Source organism: Notamacropus eugenii, chromosome 1 (genome assembly GCF_028372415.1).
Source record: "Notamacropus eugenii isolate mMacEug1 chromosome 1, mMacEug1.pri_v2, whole genome shotgun sequence".
Taxonomy (NCBI): domain Eukaryota; kingdom Metazoa; phylum Chordata; class Mammalia; order Diprotodontia; family Macropodidae; genus Notamacropus; species Notamacropus eugenii.
The window spans coordinates 135,400,405-135,418,699 of NC_092872.1; the positions used below are offsets into that span (position 1 = coordinate 135,400,405).

The following is an 18,295-nucleotide window of genomic DNA, read 5'->3' on the forward strand; positions in this document are numbered from 1 at the left end:
TTTCAGTTCTGCTGAAATTCTTTCCATCCTTTAAGATCCATAGCTAATGCCTCTTCTTTCAGGACATTTCTTCCAGCCCTGTTCTCAGCTCCCCTCCCAAACAAATGTAATTTTTCTCTTTTTCTCTTTTGTACCTCTCCCAAACACTGACCACATTCTATTTTGTGTCTTGCTTTTTTTTGGTTCATGTCTTTATTCAGCAAACGTATATTAAATGCTGACTGTGTGCCAGATACAATGTGTCTAGGATCTGAGGATACAAAAACAAAAATAGGTCCTACTGTGCCTATAAGGAAACTACGTTCTACTGGTTATCATGCATTATTTCCCTTAGGAGATTTTATGTTTCCTGAGGACAGATACTCCTGTCTTATTCCTCTTTGCATCTACACAGGATCTGCACACTGTGCAAGGTGCTCTTTAGTAAATGTTTCTTGAATTTACTGACCCAGACACAAATGACCAACTCACCAGACTGAATTCTCCCCTGGAAGGGAGCTGTTCCCCAAATCAGTGTCTATATTCAGAAGCCAGTGCTATTTATTGCATGTATTACTCATTATTTTGACTGTCTGTCCTGGATGGATTGGGTTGCAGATAGGCAATTGCGTTTAATAGGTTGATGCCAAATGGACAAGCCACTGCAAAAAACAGGACTTAAACACAGAGACATCTGCTTCTGTTTCCCAAGTAACTCTGTAGCAACGTACAAAGCGCTTGGTGCTAAGGCACATGCTTCGTATTATTTGCTCATTATACCCGAATACTGTTTTCATGTGGCTGGTGATGAAAGAGGAAGGTCAGTTTCAGAAGGGGGAGTGTTTCCGATTATGCCGACCACATCCAAATATTTACATAATTCCATCATTTTGCCTTGGCCTAGCTTTACGTATTGTAGTGGTGCCTTTGAGCCTTCTTTGCAAAATTGCATTCCATAAAGGTCTTCCTTGCTTGGGCCAGGCTGTTTGGTGACTCTCCTGATGGCGTGGAGGGAGCTGGGAGTTTAGGCATAAGCTGTGGCTTTCTCTGCTTCAGTTCTTGAAGCAGATAAAAAATGGAAAATGACTTAAGTGATACTCCAGGAAAAAAAACTGATATGTTTTTCCCCCTTCCTATCTTGTCTTAATATCTTCAGTTTTTCCTTCTCTGTTTTTTTTAAAGGTATTTTTGCACATGGTGTCCCCCTGCTCGGTGTATAACTGCCTCATTAGGCAGAATGGAGAGAGCTATTTCAGTGCAAATCTGTAGTTTTATAGGGTTTTCCAAACACTGAAATGGGCTTGAGTCCAGTGGCTCAGGGTAGAGATGGAAAGGGAGACTGGGTTAGAAGTCATGAAATCTGAGGGTTTGAAGAGTGTAGGTCACATAGCTAAATGTAATACTTGTGCATCCAGAAAGCAGCCACCTGTCCTCCACCTTAGGCTCCAATCTCATTTACAATCACTTTAGAAAAAGCCACATGATATCCAGGCAAAAATCATTTATGCTCATTGCTAAAGCAGCTGTTCTCTGATCTGGTTCAATTCTCTATCTCTGAGAGCACCCACTGCAGGAGGGGAACTGAGATGGTAATGATGGGATCCAAAGGGATTCGCACAGCTGGGATTCTTAGGATAGCTTAAGCAACATCTGCCTTTATCATCAATAATAAAAATTCACATTTACATGTGTGGTTTATTTAAGCTTTGTACATTTTCCTCACAACAGTCCTAGGAGATAGATAGTGTAAATATTATTTTCCTCCCCCCCCTTTTTTCCAGATGATGTTGAGATGAAGTGATTTCTCTAGGATTACATGGCCAATTCTGTCACTTAATATCTGTATGATCTTGGATGAGTCATTTGACCAAGCTGTTCCTCAGTTTCCTCATATATAAAATAAAGAGGTTGGATTAGATGGTCCCTTCTACCTCTAAATTTGTTGTTTTATCATCCTAAGCCAGAAGTGGTTTCTAGTATTCTGAGAAACATATGAGCTTGATAGCAAGTGAGAGCCTCCTTTTATCTTCACCTCAACCAGCAATTACTTATGGGGCTCATTTTACAGATGTCCAGGTATCATTTTACATATGAGGAAACTGAGGCCCAGAGAGGTCACATGAGTTGCCCTTGATTACAGGAAATATGTTTCCAAGGTGGCATTTGAACACAGGTCTTCTGACTCCAAATGCTGTGCTTCTTCTGGTCTTTCTACTTTACATTGTGCCCTACTGAGCTTTAAACTCCCTAAGAAATAGTAAGCAGAACTCCAAAATGTGGATGCTGATAATTTGTTCCTGTCCATCTCTCTCTATTTATACTTGTTTCTTTCTTCCTCTCATCTGTTCCTCATGCCTCATCAGTTTTCTATGTTATTTATTCAAACAGTTTCATTTCCATGAAAAATATAAACTTATGAAACGCATCTTTCACTATTTCATGAGTTCCATCCATTTTTGCTTCTCCCTTGAGGCAGGGTGGTAGAAAGTAGACTAGATTTGGAGTCAGGGAGGATTATCTGAGTTCAAATCCGAGCTCTGAAGCCAGAGGGTTAGACTAGATGACATATAAGGTCCCTTCCAGTTCCAAATCCTGTGCCAAGTTTTGAAAGTTTATTCTATCCTTAAATCTTTTGAAAAAAAAAATCTAACTTTCTTTTTTCCCCCCCTTCACTGATGTTAACATTGGTGTGGGGTCTTAAGAATTAGGCACTCTGAACTGTGGATCTGGACAGTTTCCAAGTTGTACTATCACATATTTTTACTCAGTAAATACCATAGATTTAGTTCATCATCCAGTTTTATTTCCAGATCCCCTACTAAGCTGAATTGTTCATAAATAGCTTTATCTCAAAAGTTCTTAGAAGAGTTGATTTTGGAGTTCAGGTCTTACTAGGTGACATAGTCATAGAATGTCAGAGAAGGAAGAAATTGAGCAATCATCATTTCCAGCCTCTCTTTTTGTACAGATGAGGAAAGTATGGTGCATATCACTCCAGTGTTTTCCTTTGCTCTCAGTTTCCTCAAGTTTTACTCTCTGGGCTGAAACTCCAAGGTATATTTATTGGAGAGTTTGCTTCTGGGTTGACTCTGTTATATGACTCAGAGTAAATCTCCTTTTTCCAATTTTCCCCCAAAACCAGACTTAAGAAATTCAGACTTTAAATGTGATTAGCATTCAATGAAGAACAGATGTTGTGTTTAAATTGGTCAAGTAAATAAATAAAAAAAATTAGGAACCAATGAAATATTACCTGATTTACATTTGTGTTGAACTTATATACTTTGAAAATGCTTTATTTTATTTTTAGTATGGATTTGCTGGTGATGATAGGGAATTATGAAATCATTTAATACCAAGGAGTAAGACTCTTCCCGTTTCACTCTAGAGAACTTATCTCCACTTTTCCCCTCCCATTCTTGCCATGTTTCTTTCTCTGATAATTAACTCAGGAAACAAAAAACATTCATAAACTTATCACCTGTTACCTTTTACACCCACTAAACCTTATTTTTTTAAAAAATTTATTTATTTAACTTTTAATATTCATTTTCACAAAATTTTGAGTTCCAAATTTTCTCCCCATTTGTCCCCTCCCCTCACCCCAAACCACTAAGCATTCTGATTGCCCTATCACCAATCTGCCCTCTCTTCTATCTTCCCTCCCTTCCTTTGTCCCCATCTTCTCTTTTGTTTTGTAGGGCCAGATAACTTTCTATATCCCGTTACCTGTATTTCTTATTTCCTAGTTGCAAGAACAATACTCAACAGTTGTACATAAAACTTTGAGTTCCAATTTCTCTTCATCCCTCCCTCCCCACCCATTCCCTTTGGGAAGGCAAGCAATTCAACATAGGCCATATCTGTGTAGTTTTGCAAATGACTTCCATAATAGTCGTGTTGTGTAAGACTATAATTCCCTCCATCCTATCCTGCCTCCCATTGCTTCTGTTCTCTCTTTTGATGCTGTCCCTCCCCAAGAGTGTTGACTTCAAATTGCTCCCTCCTCCCACTGCCCTCCCTCCCATCATCCCCCGCTCCCTGTTTAACCCCTTCTCCCCCACTTTCCTGTATTGTGAGATAGGTTTTCATACCAAAATGAATGTGCATTTTATTCCTTCCTTTAGTCGAATGTGATGAGAGAAAACTTCATGTTTTTTCTTTTACCTCCCCTCTTTTTCCCTCCACTAAAAAGTCTTTTGCTTGCCTCTTTTATGAGAGATAATTTGCCCCATTCCATTTCTTCCTTTCTCCTCCCAATATATTTCTCTCTCACTGCTTAATTTCATTTTTTTAAGATATGATCCCATCCTATTCAATTCACTCTGTGCTGTGTGTGTGTGTGTGTGTGTGTGTGTGTGTGTAATCCCACCAACTACCCAGATAGTGAAAAGTTTCAAGAGTTACAAATATTGTCTTTCCATGTAGGAATGTAAACAGTTCAACTTTAGTAAGTCCCTTGTGACTTCTCTTTGCTGTTTACCTTTTCATGCTTCTCTTCATTCTTGTGTTTGAAAGTCAAATTTTCTTTTCAGCTCTAGTCTCTTCATCAAGAATGCTTGAAAGTCCCCAATTTCATTGAAAGACCATTTTTTTTCCCCTGAAGTATTATACTCAGTTTTGCTGGGTAGGCGATTCTTGGTTTTAGTCCTAGTTCCTCTGACTTCTGGAATATCATATTCCAGGCCCTTCGATCCCTTAATGTAGAGGCTGCTAGATCTTGTGTTATCCTGATTGTATTTCCACAATACTTGAATTGTTTCTTTCTAGCTGCTTGCAATATTTTCTCCTTGACCAGGGAACTCTGGAATTTGGCCACAATGTTCCTAGGAGTTTCTCTTTTTGGATCTCTTTCAGGAGGTGATCAGTGGATTTCTTGAATACTTATTTTGCCCTCTGGTTCTAGAATCTCAGGGCAGTTTTTCTTGATAATTTCATGAAAGATGATGTCTAGGCTTTTTTTTTGATCATGGCTTTCAGGTAGTCCCATAATTTTTAAATTGTCTCTCCTGGATCAATTTTCCAGGTCAGTTGTTTTTCCAATGAGATATTTCACATGATCTTCCATTTTTTCATTCTTTTGGTTTTGTTTTGTGATTTCTTGGTTTCTCATCAAGTCATTAGCCTCCATCTGTTCCATTCTAATTTTGAAAGAACTATTTTCTTCAGTGAGCTTTTGAACCTCCTTTTCCATTTGGCTAATTCTGCTTTTGAAAGCATTCTTCTCCTCATTGGCTTTTTGAACCTCTTTTGCCAATTGAGTTAGCCTATTTTTCAAGGTGTTATTTTCTTCAGCATTTTTGGGGGTCTCCTTTAGCAAGGTGTTGACCTGCTTTTCTTGCATGTCTCTCATTTCTCTTCCCAGTTTTTCCTCCACCTCTCTAACTAGATTTTCAAAATCCTTTTTGAGCTTTTCCATGGCCTGAGCCCATGGAATATTTCTTTTGGATGTTTGGGATACAGAAGCCTTGATTTCTACATCTTTCCCTGATGGTAAGCATTGTTCTTCCTCATCAGAAGGGAAGGGAGGAGATATCTGTTCACCAAGAAAATAACCTTCTATGGTCTTTTTTTTCCCCCTTTTCTGGGCATTTTCCCAGCCAGTTACTTGACTTCTGAGTGTCCTTTCCACACCCACCTCACCTCCAGATCCTCCCAGCCAGCAATTGGGGTCTGAGATTCAAATGCTGCTTCCCAGCCTCAGGGCTTTCAGCGGGGGTGGAGCTGCTATTCAATGTGAGATTAAGTTCAGGTGCTAAGGTGGGGGCAGGGCTGCCTCACGGGGCTCAGTTCCCTCAGGGGGTTTATGTGGAGACCTTCAACAATGGATCCGGGCTCCTGCCTGCTTTGGGAGGCCTTGTCCATGGCTGCCTCTGCTGCTGCCTCCCGAGGGGGCCTGAGTTATGGGGACACCCCACTCCCTTCTCGTCCAGCCAAAAAGACCCTGTCACCAACCTTTGGCACCTGTGGGTGGAGGGACCTGCATAGCCGCTGGAGATTCTGTCCCTGAAGCCTGCTCAGATCTGCTCCTCTGGGTGCCACATGGCTGAGACAGGGCTGGGCTCTGCGCCGGGTCTGGGGTGCGACGGACCTTTTGTGTCGGTTTTTCAGGGCTCTCTGGAACAGAAATCTCCTCTGCTCCATTGTTCTGTGGCTTCTGCTGCTCCAGAATTTGTTGGGAGTTCTTCTTTACAGGTATTTTATGGGCTGTGGTTTGGAGCTAGCATATGTGTGTCTTTCTACTCCACCATCTTGGCTCCTCGCCCCTAAACCTTATTTCTTTTCTCAAAAATATTGACTCTGAACTCTAGGGACCTGGATTCAAGTCCCACCTCTGATAAGTACTCGCTGCATGACCTTGGGCAAGTCACCTCACTTCCATGGGCCTCAGTTTCCTCTTGTATAGAATGAGAAAGTTGAATTAGATGTCTCAAGTCCTTTCTAGTCCTTGACATACTGTATGATTTTATAGTTCAATAATTTCAACTTCCTTTTCTTCTTCTCAGATAATTAGTCCCAAGTCTTGCTATGCTGTACTGGAAACCCCTGCCCCCAACTTCATAGCCACATCAGCACTATTCTAACTCTGAATACCTGCATCACACTGTCTTTCCACCAAATGTTCCCTACCTACCACTAACTTGAATCGTACCACTATCTCTAAAGTCCCCTTCAGTTTGAAATTCTATAATTCCACAATCTGTGTGTTTTGTTCCTGAGTGTAGAAAATGGTTCTATTTAAACTCTCTCCTTACCACTTTATTTTTAAAACTCTGAACTTAGTTCCAGAAAAATATGTGCATTTTCATGTATGTATGTGTTTGAGTGTGTGGATGTGTGTGTGTGTGTGTGTGTGGGTGGGTGTGAATAGAAAAAGAGGATTGGACATGAAACTGTAGGCCTCTATTATGTATAGCTTACTTTTCTTTTTAAGTATATAAGAAGTTCAGCTTTCAAAGCTGTCCTGTTTATCTGTACTTCTTTCCGTTCTCTTCTTAAAGAAAATACTATAATGACTCTCTTTCCTTTCCCTTTTATTTTTCCAAAAAGAAAGCATGCATGTCATACTTTTAGGGTTAATCTGCATATTACTATTTCCTCTTCCCTTTATGAAGTCTAGATAATCAACAAAACAAATCAAGCACAGATTTGTATAGTTTGCTGATTTCTGAATTGTAAATATAATTATTGGTTCTTATGAGCAGGCATGCTGGTAGAGCTGGCTCCAGTATATCCTCCTCTTTACCCTGGCCTCCAATTCTCTCATTGGAAAAAGAAAAAAAGTTAAACAAAACCCTTGTAACTTCTCTCCTGTTTTCCTTCTATTTCTCTCCTTCTAGCTAATTTTCCTACCTTTAATAAATCCCACTAACTTCTCCTTTCTCTGTAATCCTCTAACCCTCCCCCTACCATTCTCTCTTTTTTCCCATTCCTTGAAGTGACCTTGAGTCTTTCCTGAACAGATTTTGCTTATCTGGTACAAGTACCCTCTCACTTACCCCTTGTTCTCCTCAGCTACAGCTTTCTACACTGGCTTCTTATTGCTTACCTGATTTGTTCCAACTTTTCAGCTTTGAGTTCAAGGCTAGCCACACTATCTTCACATGTTCGCCTTTTATGACTTCCCAAGAACCTTCAGTTCTGCCATATTAGACACTTTATTATTACCCCCGTCCTCAATCAGTTCCTAGAATGTGCATGTGGAGTGTTTGAGTCAAGCAGTTAGATGAATATAAGTGCTTTGTGCTTGTGAAGACCGTATAACTGCAGGGTATCATAATTAGGTGAGTCACTGACCTCATTCAACAAACATTTATTGCAATGTGCAAGGCATGATATTAATAAGGAGGTATTGGTAGGTCTCTTCATGAAACAGCTGCCTATTTGGACAGGATTAAGTCTCAGAAATAGGTACAGTATACATGTACAGTGAAGACTGTCCATCTCACTTTCCAGAAAACCCCTTAATTGTCAAAGAAGAATGAGGTGAAAGAAACAAGTTGATGTCAGGTCATTTTAGGAAATTGATACAGTAATTCTTTATTTTTTTCCTCTTTCTTGATTTTTCTTTTGCTGTTGAATCATTGTGCTCTGTTGTCACAGAGAATGAAATTTAACAGAAATCCACTGTGATGGAGAGAATTCTTATGGAATGAAATTTCTTCAGTCATTTTCAGTAATGCCCAACTCTTTGTGATCTCATTTGGAGTTTTCTTGGCAAAGATACTGGAGTGATTTGCCATTTCTTTCTCCAGCTCATTTTATAGGTGAGGAAAGTGAGGCAAAAAGGGTTGAATGACTTGCCCAGGATCACACAACAAGTAAGTGTCTAAGGTCACATTTGAACTCAGGTCTTCCTGACTCCAGGCTTGATACTTGCACCTAGATGCCTTCTGTAAACATTGCAGATCTGCTGTTTACTGCCTGTGTGAATTTCATTAAGTGAGTTGACCTCTGTGTACCTCAGTCTCATTATGAGTTGAATGGATTGGACTAGATGTCCCTCACCCCCAATGAAGAGGAATTAGGATTGGCTTTAAAACACATGGAGCAATTTAGAGATGAGGGCCTTAGGATGGTAAATTCAGAGCTGGAAGGGACCTCAGAGGTTTAGTCTAGCACTCTTATTTTACAGACAAGGAAACTGAGGCCAAGAGAGTTTAAGTGCCTTGCCCACGGTCCCACCAGTAGTCAGTGGCAGACCCAGGATTTCATCTTAAGTCTTATGACCTCCAAGTTTAGCCTTCTAAATTCAGCAATTAAGCAGATCTTGTTTTCAAGTTGGAAGAGTACGTCAGTAAATGGAAGGAGAATGGCTTGTGTCTTCCTGGATCGGGAGAATGAACATAAGGAAACAATATAGGAGACCTCATATTGAACCAGTTAGCACAAATATTGCAACCGGAACAAAGAAAAGTCCCAATGATAGTAAACACATACTGGGATGGGGCTATGGGTAGGGGATTGTCATCAAAGGAAGCCCAATGCATGCCTAAGGAACATTATAAGGAGTTTCATGGACATAAGAATCAGCATACATACCAAAAGAAGTAATGGTCCAGGGAATCCTTAAATTGCCAAAGTAAGTGTATCCAGGCCTAGAAACATTAAGCAAAAAGAGTTTGAGGAGAGGGGAAGAGGAAACAGACGCCTTAGAGACTGACAAAGTTAAGTAGCATCAGAGCGTGTATTTTTTTCCCAACTGTGCACTCTATAAAGAGAATATTTTTAGGCAGGGGATCCCACAAAAGTTTAGAAAATGTTGAAGAAATGAAGCTTTTCATCCCCAAAGTATTTGTTCCAATGGGAAGAAGAAAGGGAAAGAAGAGAAAAAGAAAAACAAATGAACAATTGTAGCTCAGTGAAAAAAAAAATTGCATCGCTTAAACCAACTTACAGTTCTGGTGGTCCATGGCCATTAGAAAAGCATCGTGGGTAAAGAATGTGACACAGAGATTCAAGTTTCCATCCAGTTCTCCAGGAGGTTTGTGATCTCATAAATGTGAATATTCCCTTCGGTGATTCAGATTACAATCTTCTCCACATGTAGTCATTCTGTGTAACACTTGCCTATATGTTCCTATAAATCCACACATCCTATGAATCCACACCCCCTGTGTGCTTGGAAGCATTTTTATGTCCTTTTGACATTACATTGATAGCACTAGAGACTGATGGGAGATAATAAGAGCTTAAATTAATAGAAGGCTTTAAGAGTTATGAAGTTTTTGCATTTATTATCACATTTAATCCTCACGACCCTTTGAGGTATGCAGTACATGGATTATCTCTATTTTTATAGAACTAGAAATAGAAGGACCCCAGGATTGTGGGAATTAGAATAGAATGGAGATCATCTAGTACACTAGCGTCAAACCCAGTTACAGATGGGGATCACCAATCTGTACCTAAGAACCCCGATGGACCATATATTGACTTAGTATTAAAGTGTAGTATTTTCTATGTTTTGTCACATTTTTATTTTATTAAATAATCCCCAATTCCATTTAATCTGGTTTGGGCCCTACTCAGGATTGTTATGGGTATATGTAGGCAGTGTATCTGACACTTCTGATCTAGCATTCCCCTTCATTTTACATGAGAAAACTGGAGCCCCAAAGGCGAAGTGATTTCCTTTTAAGCGTTTGGGCTGAGACATACTTTTGCAAAGAGTAATAAAAGCAATAATAACTAACCTTAATGAAGCACTTGAAGGTTTGCAAAGTACATTACATATAACATCTCACTGATGCCTTGCAACAACCCTGTGAGGTAGGTGCTATTTTTATTTTTTATTTATTCATATAATATGCTATAAAATATATTATGTTATATAAACATAAATATTACTTATTTTTTTATATTTATTTATTTTATCAATGAGGATATTAAAGTGGTTAAATGAATAGCTAATTGTTATACATGTAGTGAGCATCTGAAATAGTATTTGAACTTTCTGTAGTGTTCCTGATTCCAAATATGGTACCCTATCCACCATAACACTTAGGTTTACCAACAATTTAGATGATGAATGCTGTGGCCAGAGGTTTTCATTTTAAAAGTTATGTATCTAGATGTGTGTGTGTGTGTGTGTGTGTGTGTGTGTGTGCGTGTGTGTGTGTGCGTGTGCATATGCACGCATGTGCATATTTACTTTTATTTCCATTTTGGGCTTGGAGCTCTAGCTTCTAATATGTTGATTCAGAAAATGGGACTATATCTGAAACCTCGCTAATGTTTTATTATTAAAATGGCAGAGTAATGTAATAGACTTCCCTGGAACTATAATAATAATTGAAGAATTTCTAAAGGAATAAATTTGATGTGGCCACATTACAAGAAATATATAGAAAACAGTCTAATCTACCAGTGCTGAAAAAGCCCCAGATTACTGATTGATAGGGGAGCCTCAAAGCAAGAGAAGTTATATTGGTGGCTTAAAATTGTCGATTTCTTATCCAAGGGCTTGAGAAAGATCCCAATGGATGGTAAAGTCTTTGTTTAAGAATACTGAATGAAAGAGACTTTGAGGTTAGGTTCAGTTTATGCTTTTAGAATTCAGCCACTGGAATTTACATCTCAAGTCTTTGAAACACTACAAACATTGAGGATTGAGCAATGAAAGGCTAGGGGAAATTTGAATACCCAATGGGGACTGAATGAGAAGTTGAATCAAGCTATCCGTCTGTGACTCCTAAGGAACAGAGACCCAAGGTCCATTCTGTGGGTATCTGCACATACTACACTCTCAGCTGGAGAGTTCTAAGCCCATCTTCAAGGAATTCTACATTTTATTCATCTAGACATACAACTTATTCAAAGCTTGGCTTATATTTAAATTTCATCATTTGGAGAGAGTTTCAGTATGTCAGCTGAGAGAATAATAGCATACTCAGACCATGTCTGGGTTTTCTGAAAGTTTTTCCAAAATAAAGAGGATAAGGGATGAGACTGGAGGCTTAACAATTCAATTTTGTTACATAACAGAGTAATAATGGAATTTTTAGCCATTACTAACTACTTTCACCACTGGCCTTCATGTGAGGTCCTCTAAACTTTTACGATAGTTAGGATGCATTCTAAGCATCCATCATAGGAAGGAACACTAGAGCTACCTCTTAAAGTAAAAAAAAGAGAGAAAAGAAAAAAATTGGGAAGTGTTCCAGTACTAGGATACCAATCCAGAGTGGGAGTAAGCCAATGGAAAAGGTTTAGGTTTACCTAAATAGAACAATATTGAATAAACTGTGAGCTAGCTGCCTTTCTGCAAAACTGAATTAAGCCTACTGGTTCAGCTTAAACCAGACCTGATAAGTCTATATAATGCTAAAGATCTGTTGGAAGAGTGAGCAAAATACTATACTACTGTAGACTTCTCAAGTCAACCACAGGTCACTGAACTGGACAAATTCCTAGGCTCACACTTAGAAAGTGGCCAAGGAAAGCTCACAGGTGGGAAAACACCAAGAAAACAGAAAAGAAATGGAAAGCCCATTGGACATCTTAAAACATCAAGCAGGTTGAAATAGATTTTATAAAATGTTCCAAGGAGTGCTTAAAGATCTCTTAGTGGAGCTATTTAGTGGAATTTTAGTAGATGGTGAAATTCCCAAATCATAGACAAAAACATGTGCCATTGTCTTGCCCAAATCTAACGATAACTGCACACCTATTCCTCCCCCCAACAAAATCAAAACACAGTCAAATAAAATCCCTGAGTTTTATAGACGTAATCAATCCTAAATAAGACAGAGGCTTGTTGAACTCATATGTAATTCTATTCAATAAACCTTTCTTGAATGCCTTCTAAGAATGCATAAGATAATTGGACAATATCTGTATCCTGACCCAAATAGATTTATAATGAACAGGCATTTGGCAAATAACACAAGGAAAGCTTAAAACTGTATGCACTACTGTGAAATATACGAATCACCCATGCCATCACTGGCATTCAAAACTGTAAAAGGTTTTGATTGTCTGGAAAGGAGATTTCTTTGGAAAGTATTACAAATGTATACAATTTGGGGAAAACTATTTCTGGGGAGTTAGTAGTGTATAGAAGCAACTTGAAATACATACAGAAGAAAGTAATCCTAGTTTCTTAAGAGTGGTAATGTGATAAAGTGAATAGAATGCTGGACTTGGAATCACAGAGGCCAGGGTTCAAATCCTGCCTCTGAGTCTTATTAGCTGTGTGACCATGAAGAAGTTAACCATTCTGAGCCTCTGATTCCTTATCTGTAAAATGGGGATAATGTTACAGAAGAAGCAGTAGGACAACAGAAAATGAAAAGACATAATTGGATAGGATCAAATCCTTTACTCACATTCATGCCTCTAGTGAATCTCAAGATGTTATTCCAAGAGTCAAATGAACAGATAATGTTTATAAAGTGTGTGCAAATTTTAAAACCCCATATGTAAATGACATTTACTATTATCCTTGACCTTTGCAATCAAGCTAATAAAAAGATGGTCAACTCCCCCCCACCCCAACCCCCTGCCTGCCCCATACTTTTCCCCTTTACTTTATTACAAAAACCATTAGCAATTGCCAGGAAAAATCATTCTAATTTTAAAGCTTAAACACTGCTGATGTTTCACACATCATGAGCCTATTGTTAGAGAATGTTACATTATGTTTTTCAAGCTCATTAAATGAATAAAATTTCTATCAGATTCTCCATCTAGCAAATATTGGACTTCAGGTTTTCTTCCTATTCCAATATAATTGCCACAGTATGCCTTCAATAAAAATGTTGTATTTATGTGATGTCTTGCAATTTACAAAGCACTTTTCTCCCAGCAACCCAGTGTGGAAGAGAGTGTTGGTTTCATTACTTCCTCATTTTGCAAGTGAGGAAAGTAGCCTCAGAGAGAACAGATGACTGTCATCAGCTGCACAGAGCTGGGACATAATTTAGGTCTGCTGGCTGCAAGACCAGTGCTTTGCTTGGGATGCCAAATTATGTCTCTATTTAGCAATGTAAGTAGGTAGGCCGGCAGGTAGCAAGCTTTTATTAAGTGCTTACTATGTGCTAGACATTGTGCTAAGTGCAAAGGATGCAAATGAAAGTCAGAAGAGACAATTGCTACCCTGAAAGAGTGTATATTCTGACCAGGACAGAGAACACATGAAAAGGAGCTGGAAAGGAGGGGGCAGATAATAGATATTCCTATGAGATACCTGTGGTGGCAAAGACTTGAAGGGAGAAGATCAGCTGGTTGGGGAATGAAGCTTGGATAGCCTGGGCCCATCCCAAAATGGAGACCCCAAAAAGAACTCATCAGTGGGAGAAGGGAGCCAATGTGGTGGGGTGAGAAGGACCTAGGTGCTTAAGGGAGCTCCAGGTTGGGATAGCTGAGTCGTAGGGGCATTAGCGCATTAAAGAAGTATGGCTAGGTTGGATCTGTCCCCAAAGTAGAGGTCCTGAAGGGAACTCATTAATGAGAGAATGACTGGCATGGCAGAAAGATATTGTAGTGTGGGAAGGCTTTGGGCACTGAGTGTTTATTTTGAAAGGTAATGGGCTCACCAAGATTATTGAGAATAAATAATGGGGCAGTTAGATGGCTCAGTGGATAGAGCATCAGCTGTGGAGTCAGGACGACCTGAGTTCAAATCTGGCCTCAGACGCCTACTAGCTATGTGACTCTGGGTGATGTACTGATTGCCTGAAAAAAATGAGAATGAATGTACCCTTTTTAGTCTTTCATTTTTGATCAAGGGCAATTATAAGCAATTATTTGGTAAAAGTTTAAAAAAACCATTATTTCAATTAGGTCAAATAAAAAGGATGGTAAAGGCTGAGATAATTAAGATGTCTTTAAGTATTTCTCTTTCAATCTGTGTTTTTAGAGTTCAATACTAACTGGCCAGAAAAAATAAAAGAAAATTTGTAGGCATAAGGCAAGTACTACTATGGGAAGACACCCAAGGTAGGGCTGGGAACACCATATCTCAGACTCTGACATAGTGTCTATTACTTGTGAGCTTATCTTAAAAATAATCTGGCTCCTTTCCACCCTTCCAGTCTTCTTAGACTTTGTTGCTCTCCAAGAACTCTGTAATCCAGGGACTCTGACCTCCTTGATGTTCCCAGAACAAGGCACTTGTGCTCTTGACTCTGCATTTTCACTGGCTGTCTCCCTTCCCTGGAATTCTCTCCCTCCTCACTTCTACCTCCTGACTTCTTTCAAGTATCAAGTAAAATTCCACCTTCTGTAAGGAGCCTCTCCCAGTCCCCCAAACCCCAATGCTAGTACCTTCCTTTTGAAATTACTTCCTGTGTTTATCTCTCTATCCATTCGTCCATCTGTCTATCTATCTGTCTATCTATCTATCATCTATTTGTTTATTATCTATCTATCATCTATCTATATCTATCTATAATCTATCATCTTTCTATCTAGTCATCCATCCATCCATCCATCAATCCATCATCTATCTGTCTATCTATCTATCTATCTATCTATCTATCTATCTATCTATCTATCTATCTATCTCTCTATCTATCTATCCAGTGTGTACATAGTTGTTTGCACGTTGTCTTCTCCATTAGAATGTGAGCTCTTTGAGGTTCATGGACTGTTTTTGCCTTTCTTTGCGTTCACAGAGCTTAGCACAGTGCCTGACACATAGCAAACACTTAAATGCTTGTTGACCCATCTTAAAGACACTTAAAGGAGATGATGTGTCTATCTCTGCAGTCATGGAATTCAGTATGCTAGTGACTTCTCCACCGAAGAAGTAGTACAGCAGCAGATGGTGGGAAGGCATCTTTGTATAACATCAAACCATACCTCACATTCATGCTAAATGTGTGGGACAGATGGAGAAACAATTTAACATCAAAAAGGTGGATGACTTTGACGTTCCTAGAACAGAAGCACTTTGAACTAGGCAGGAAGCCACCAGCTCAAGAAGTTTTAGGATTAGAATTGTAGAATTGTAGACTAATTCACTTTATTAACCTAACCAACTGATTAGAAATGATACAGTGCCTACTAGGAAGGAATGGTGAAGATTTGAATACTCTGATTTGAAGAATGAACGTTGGAAACCTTTATTGTCACGTTAGACTATCTATGCCATTGAGGCTTCTTTGGAAATTTGAGAAATTGAACACTGATGGAATGAAAGTCCACAGTTACAGAATGACAACGGATAAAGTTCTGCATTAGTAAATTGCCAAAAAAAAAAAAAAAAAAAAAGGGAAAGAGATTGGTCACACACTAAATGAATACATTGAAAACATTTTCTTGCACATCTGGTCCCCTGGCTAAATATCTAATTCATCACAGGGTATGATGAAAAGCATGTTGGTCAGAAGAGAGAGGAGACCTGAGTTCTAGTTTTGCTTCTGGCATTGACTAGTAGAATATAAAGGAGCTTACTTTCTAAAAGAAAAACAGCGTATATAAGGAATAAGTTCTTGGGATGATGAGTGATGCCATGGGAAAGAAGGTAGCATAGGCTGAAACACCCTGTCTAATAGTAGTAGTGGGTTTGTTTCATTATATCTGCAGCACCTAGCACATAGTATTCAAATACATCAAAGATCTGTGGTTTCATCAATTTGGGGAATCCCTGGCTTGGGGTTACCACTTCTGCCAATAGAAACTGGACTCCGACTAGTAGATAAAATTTTAAATATTTTTTTCCAAGGCTATGAAAGGAACATTGGCTCTGGATTCAGAGAACCTAGGTTCAAAACATACCTCTGGAGTTTTCTGCCTGGTTCTGAACACAGAATATGCAACTTTTGTACATGCCCTCAGCCCATGCAATGCCAATGAACACTACTGAAACTTGAAAAGAAGTCATAAATGGAAAAAGCTTAAAAAGCTCTGCTCTAGCCTATATATTTACCAACAAGTGGTATAAATGAAGTAATATGATAAAACTGAAACCAAGGTAGAGAGAACTATTTCAGTTGATATATTTCTGTATGCAAGGATGTCTAAGCCCCTTTCTCATTTTGTTAAATTACCAAACAAGGAGGGTTTTTTGTGTCAAATTCTATTTGTTTTATTTTTTCTTTTACTTTTTCTTTTGTAGCAGTTCCATAGCATGAGAAGGATGTTGTTCTTCATGTCTACGAATGTCACTGTTGTTTTTGTTTAGTCGTGTCTGATTCTTTATGACCCAATTTGGGGTTTTCTTGGCAAAGATACTGAAGTGGTTTGCCATTTCCTTCTCTAGCTCATTTTTACATCTGAGAAAACTGAGGCAAACTGAATTAAGTGACTTGCCCAAGATAACACATCTAGTAAGTGATTGAGGCTGCATTGGAACTCAGGTCTTCTTGATTCTAGGCCTGGCACTCTATCTACTGTACCACCTAGCTGCCCCTAAAAACAGCTTACTACTGACCTACTGACAGGAGGGCATATGCCTTGAGTTGTTTTTCCATTAGTACCATTGAATATATTTAGGCTGACTCTCCTATATACTTTTAACTTGTCTGAATGTGACCAAAGAGCACATTGTGAGATGGCTGATCTGGGTGAGGGGACGTAATCTACAGTTGTGGAATGATAAAAAATAATGCATTATATCGATATAGTGCCTTACAATGAATAAAACCCAACAACCTTTTCCCATACTTTTTTTCCCTCAACTAATCTTTATGACAGCTCTGTTCAGTAGTCCAAACAGATATTATATCCATTAACAGAGAAGGAAACAGATTCACAGAAGTTCTATGATTTACCCAACGTCACACAGCCAAGAATTGGTAAGGCTAATAATAGATTCTGATTCCTAGACCAAAGTTATTTCCACTAAGCTCATTAGCTCACATAAGAAGTTAATCAATCAACAAGCATTTTATTAAGCTCTTATTATGTGCCAGGCACTGTGCTAAAGCCTGTAGATACATCAAAGGGCAAAAAGTGTCTTTGCCTCTGAGTTCACATTCTGATGCAACGCCATAAAAAATAGCTATGTATACATGAGGTCTATGTGGTGTAAATAGCAGGTAATCACAGAGGGAAGGCACTGGAAGTTTCCATGAACTTGACAATTCTTTAATCCACTGAACTAATTCAACCACAGGTACAAAAAGAGAATATCAGGAAAGTGGAAGACAAGTATTGAATTAGTTTTTTAAAAAATTGCCACTGAGGCAATATTTTTCTCTATTTCTTTAAGATGGGAAAATGTAGTTCAAGAAGTGGAGAAGTAGATAGAGTTCTGGTTTCAGTCAGGAAGACCTGAAGTAGGTCCCTGACTCCATTTCCTCATCTGTGAAATGAAGATGACAATAGCTCTTACATTACAGTGTTATGCTGAGGCTTGAATGAAACAATGTATCTAAACCATTTTGCAAATCTTAAAGTGTTATGTAAATGTGTGCTGCTACAATAACAACCACCACCACCTCCACCACCTCCACCACCACGGCTACTACTGCTACTGCTACTGCTACTGCTACTATTATTACTACTACTGCTACTACTACTACTACTACTACTACTGCTACTGCTACTACTACTGCTACTATTACTACTACTACTACTACTACTGCTACTACTGCTACTGCTACTATTATTACTACTACTGCTACTACTACTGCTACTACTACTGCTACTGCTACTACTACCACTACCTCTACTACTGCTATTACTATAACTACAGTTACTGCTATGGCAACTACAGCTACTACTACTACTACTACTACTACTACTACTACTACTACTACTACTACTACTGCTACTGCTACTACAACTACTGAATGGAGTGTGTCATCCTTTGACTGACATACTTTGTTCAGTAGTAATAGTAGGGCCTATTTAATTACATCTGCAG

General features: G+C 38.8%; 1 protein-coding gene and 1 long non-coding RNA gene across 3 annotated transcripts in view; one reads left to right on the forward strand and one right to left on the reverse strand.

Annotated features, from left to right (window-relative positions):
* Positions 1-18,295, forward strand: part of THSD4 (thrombospondin type 1 domain containing 4) — a 946,642-nt gene that overhangs the window by 145,478 nt on the left and 782,869 nt on the right. The window lies entirely within an intron of this gene.
* LOC140507511 (uncharacterized) lies at positions 511-9,429 on the reverse strand. The gene is made up of 3 exons (XR_011968280.1): positions 9,377-9,429; positions 9,022-9,077; positions 511-1,037 (listed from the first exon to the last, which is right to left on the reverse strand). It is a non-coding gene; the product is annotated as an uncharacterized lncRNA (long non-coding RNA).